This window comes from Penaeus vannamei, chromosome 25 (genome assembly GCF_042767895.1).
Source record: "Penaeus vannamei isolate JL-2024 chromosome 25, ASM4276789v1, whole genome shotgun sequence".
Classification (NCBI taxonomy): Eukaryota; Metazoa; Arthropoda; class Malacostraca; order Decapoda; family Penaeidae; genus Penaeus; species Penaeus vannamei.
Window position 1 is genome coordinate 27,633,476 of NC_091573.1, and position 5,000 is coordinate 27,638,475.

The 5,000-nt window shown below is 42.1% G+C and overlaps 1 protein-coding gene across 3 annotated transcripts in view; it reads left to right on the forward strand.

The window, feature by feature from the left end:
• LOC113810203 (zinc finger CCCH domain-containing protein 13-like) overlaps window positions 1–5,000 on the forward strand; it is a 197,253-nt gene that overhangs the window by 64,759 nt on the left and 127,494 nt on the right. For all 3 annotated transcript variants that reach the window (XM_070139361.1, XM_070139360.1, XM_070139362.1), the window contains one exon: window positions 3,682–3,727. The gene's annotated coding sequence lies outside the window, so the exon portion shown is untranslated. The remainder of the gene's footprint in view (window positions 1–3,681; window positions 3,728–5,000) is intronic.

Genomic DNA, 5,000 nt, shown 5'->3' on the forward strand with positions numbered 1-5,000 from the left:
CTGGCGGAAAGAGGATTGAGTTCCTTTGCCAATCGGGGAAGTCAGTTTCACTTTTACTGGATTAAATGGTTTTGAAAATTCACAACCGTATATCACGCCTCTGTTTCGCTGGAGAGAGAGAGAGAGAGAGAGAGAGAGAGAGAGAGAGAGAGAGAGAGAGAGAGAGAGAGAGAGAGAGAGAGAGAGAGAGAGAGAGAGAGAGATACAGACAGACTAGATTGACAAACAGAAAAACATGTTAACAGATTGACAGAGAGAGACAGAGAGAGAGAGAGAGAGAGAGAGAGAGAGAGAGAGAGAGAGAGAGAGAGAGAGAGAGAGAGAGAGAGAGAGAGAGATACAGACAGACTAGATTGACAAACAGAAAAACATGTTAACAGATCGACAGAGAGAGAGAGAGAAAGCAGATAGATTAACAAACAGATTGACAAACAAACAAAAAGACAGACAAGCAGACGGACTAAAAAAAAACGAAAGAAAAAAACAAAAACTGAAAATTCCTCTCGAGAAAAAAGCAGTCAACACATCCGCACAGACATGTAAACAAACCGAACTAGTCTTGCTATGCACTCCACTTTTATCACGAGGGCGTCACCCACTAAGATTTAAAAAATAAAAAATAAAAAAGTATCCCCTATAGTGACTAGCGCAAAGTGCTAACGAAATTTTCCACTTTTTGCTCTCAAGGCGTATGCAAATTTGTCTTGGGCGAGTTCCTGTCCGCGAAGGAGTTATTTTAATTATTTTATAGCATTGGCACCCGGAGGTCGTTGAAAAGAGTGTGTTGTGCTGCGATAGATTGAGATGTTGGGAGAGTATGGCGCGACTTATCCTAAGATATATTTTATTTTCTTATTTGTCTTATTTATTTATTATTTATTTATCTTATTTATTTTATTTATTTGTTAATTTTTATTTATCTTATGATTATCGTGGAATTGGACGTGTTGTTATCTTCGTGAACGTTATCATAGGTATTTGAATTGTTATTGTTATTATTATAATTGCTGTTATTTTTGTTGTTGCCATTATGATAATAATTATTATTATTACCATTATCATTATTATCTTTTTACATTACATTTATTATTATCAAATTATTATGAGTATTACATTATATTATTGTCATTTGAACAGCAAATATATTGATATTATCTTTATGCATGTAAGTCGTGGAATGTCAACGCAATGGAAGTCACGATAGCAATTGCAAATACTGCAATCTTAATTATAATCTCTCTCTCTCTCTCTCTCTCTCTCTCTCTCTCTCTCTCTCTCTCTCTCTCTCTCTCTCTCTCTCTCTCTCTCTCTCTCTCTCTCTCTCTCTCCCTCTCCCTCTCCCTCTCCCTCTCCCTCTCCCTCTCCCTCTCTGAGCTAAATGTCCACATACCAACAAAAAATCCAAAAAACAGTCACGCTAATTATATTTTCTGCCAAGCTCATTCGCAATAAACCTTCACGAATTTCAAATATATCTCTGTTGACGTGAGACCTCCAGATAATTAGCATAGCTTAGATAATTAAGCATGTTTAAATACGGGTTTTGGAAAGAAGGAGAAGCACAGAGAGAAAGAAAAAAAAGAAAAAAGAAAAAAAGGAGCATAGCGTTGCGCAACATATCGGACCGCAAACGAGTGTTGGTTTTCTTGTTTTTATTTTCATTTTCTATTTTTTCCCCCTCTTTGTCGAAGCCTTGACGTCACCCTGTGTCGAAAACGCCCACATGTGCTTTTTAAATAAGATGAGAAGAAGAATGTGGGCGACATTGCATCACCGGCGTCATTTTGGATTCATTTTACGGTGAAAATTGGTGATTGCGGTGGTCAGCTGATCGCGGCGGGCCGGTGGACGGTGACGAGGGTGGCGAAAGTGACTCACGGAATCGCCGAGGAATTGTTAGACGGTTGGTGAATATGACGAAGGGAGGGGGAGTGGGGTGGGGGGAGGGGGTTCTGTTTTTTCTTTCTTCTTCAAGTCTTTTTTTCGATTGCTTGTTTTATTTATTTTGTTTATTATTATATTTTTTTTTTTACTGAGTTGATTCCGTTTTTTTAGAGGTTTTTATCCGTTTCTTTTTTCCTGTCTCTTCGTATCGAATTCGGTTTCATTCATTCGACATCCCATATTCTTTTCCTTTGTTTTACTTCATTTTCCCCTTTCTCCTCTCTCCTTATCACTTTACCTCATTTTCTCTTTCCCTTTCTCTTCAACACCTCCCATCCTCCATCTCCCCTTTCTCCCTCTCTTCGCCTCGCTCCACCATCTCCTTCCCCTCCTCTTCCTCCTCTCGTTTCCCATCCCCATCTCCTCCAGCACCTCCCTCTCCTCCCCATCCTCCCCTTTCCCCTGCTCTACTTCCCCATCCCCATCTTCCTCCACCACCTCCCCATTCCCTTTCCCATCCTCCTCCCTCTCCATCCCTTCCCCCTCACTCCCCCATTCCCACCTCCCTCCACCATCTCCCCCTCCTCCCCTCAACCCCTTCCCTTTCCACCTCCTCCCCATCACCTTTCCCATCCCCCTCCCCCTTCCCCATCCTCCTTCCACGACCACCTCCCCTCCTCTCCACCACCTCCCCATCCCCTCCCTCCTCCTCCTCCTCCTCCTCCTTCTCCTCCTCCTCCTCCCTCTTCCCTTCCCTCTTCCCCCTCCTCCTCTTTCTCCACCACCACCTCCCCTCCCACCCCTTCCTCTCTCCCTTTCTCCCCCATCATCCCCAACACCCATCACCGTTTTGCAGCCGTTGAGCCAAGTCATTTTCCCAGCGCTAACTAGGCCTAACTCTCGATGTCCATTGATACTGACCAAGCCTTGATCACCTCCTTTGGCGTGGTGGTTCCCTCCGCCGTTATCTTGGTTAGTTATGCGTGATAAGAACTACGCTGATGTGTGTTCGACTTTACTTTTAAAAGATATGCAATGATAATGGTAATATTAATGATGATAATATTGATGATAATATGAATGATAGTGATAATGGTAATAATGATGATGATATTAGTGATTTTGATAATGATATGAATGATAATGATGGTGGTAACAATAATGATAAAGATAATAAAGATGATAATAATATTAAAAATAATGAGAATGAAAATAATAATGATAGATAAGTTGATTAATGAATTGAAATAAACAATTGTGTCATATATACGGTACTTTCTTCGTGTGCACTATTTCTGTTCGACAGAGTGAAGGCAAAATATAGTGCAACATCGTAGCTAAATTCTCTCCGATTGTTGCACTGGAGTCATTAGTATTCGTATTTGAATATCATTTCTTGGAATTTCATTTTTCTTGCAATCTTATTATCTGGCTTATGTACCTTTCCTTGTTCTTAATTTATGCAATACCCACTAAACACCTATAATTATATATATATATATATATATATATATATATATATATATATATATATATATATATATATAAATATATATATATTTATTTATTTATATATATATATTGTCAATTCTTAAATAAGGTAATACAGATCATTTTATACAATTTCTTAAGGCCCCAAACTAATAATTTCAATTAATAGATTCAAAAGATATTGTATAATGAATAACCTAAAACTTTTTTTGAAATTCAATTTTGATAACGCATGTCATAATTTAGATGAACCCTAAAATTTCAATAGACACAATAATACTATCCTTCTCTTTTCCTTGATTGCAGAAATCGTGCCGGGGAAGAGGTCAACGCCCTGAGGTCATATTAACAGGTAAGTCGAGGTCACGTGTCATGGATCAGGGCACAGCGGTGATGTGTGGGTGGGTGGGGGTGTGAATGAGTGGGGGGGGATGCGTGGGTATGGGGTTGGGGGGGGGGGGTGAATGGGTGGATGGATGTGTGTGTGTGCGTGTGTGCGTGTGTGTGTGTGTGTGTGTGTGTGTGTGTGTGTGTGTGTGTGTGTGTGTGTGTGTGTGTGCTTGCATCTTGACTACTATGACCTTTATTCTTATCTAACGAATATTTTCACACGAGCCGTTTCGCAATCGAATTCGAACTAGAATCTCTCAGACAAATACTGAGGATTTAGTCATTTAACACTTGAGAAATGGGCGTCATTGTGTAATATATATGTCGACCCATTCACAAAACCCGTCGATTTTTGGCTCTACTGAAAGTTCTCATAAGGCATAAAAGAAACAAAGAGCTATAAAAGAAGAATTCGAGAGAGAGAGAGAGAGAGAGAGAGAGAAAGAAAGAAAGAAAGAAAGAAAGAAAGAAAGAAAGAAAAAGAAAGAAAGAAAGAAAGAAAGAAAGAAAGAAAGAAAGAAAGAAAGAAAGAAAGAAAGAAAGAAAGAAAGAAAGAAAGAAAGAAAGAAAGAGAAAGAGAAAGAGAAAGAAAAGAGAAAGAGAAAGAAAGAGAGAGAGAGAGGGGGGGGGCAGACAGACAGACAAACAAATTCAAAGAAACAAACAAAAACAGAAAGACAAACAGACACGACAAACAACAAGAGAGAAGAATGGGAGGGGCACACCTTCTCCCCCCTCCCCTCCTCACGAAATCGCATCCAGGTACAAGGCCTCTGCCCCTCCCCCACTCCCTCCCCTCTTTCCCCGTACACCCAACCCCTCACCTCCTACCCTTTACCCTCTCTCATTACCCCCCTCCATCCTCTCCCCTCCCCCTCCCTCCTTCCCTCCTCCCCCTCTCTCATTACCCCTACATCCTTCCTCCTCTCCCCTCCCCCTCCCTCCTTCCCTCCTCCCCCTCTCTCATTACCCCCTCCCCCTTCCTCCTCTCCCCTCCCCTCCCTCCTTCCCTCCTCCCCCTCTCTCATTACCCCTCTCCTCCCTTCCTCCTCCTCCCCTCCCCCTCCCTCTTTCCCTCCCTCCCCTCTCTCATTACCCCCTCCCCCCTCTTCTCCCCTCCCCCTCCCTCCTTCCCAATCCCCTCTCCCCCTCCCTCCTTCCCAATCCCCCCTCCCTCCTCCCCCTCTCTCATTACCCCCTTCCCCTTCCTCCTCCCTCCCCCTCCCTCCTTCCCA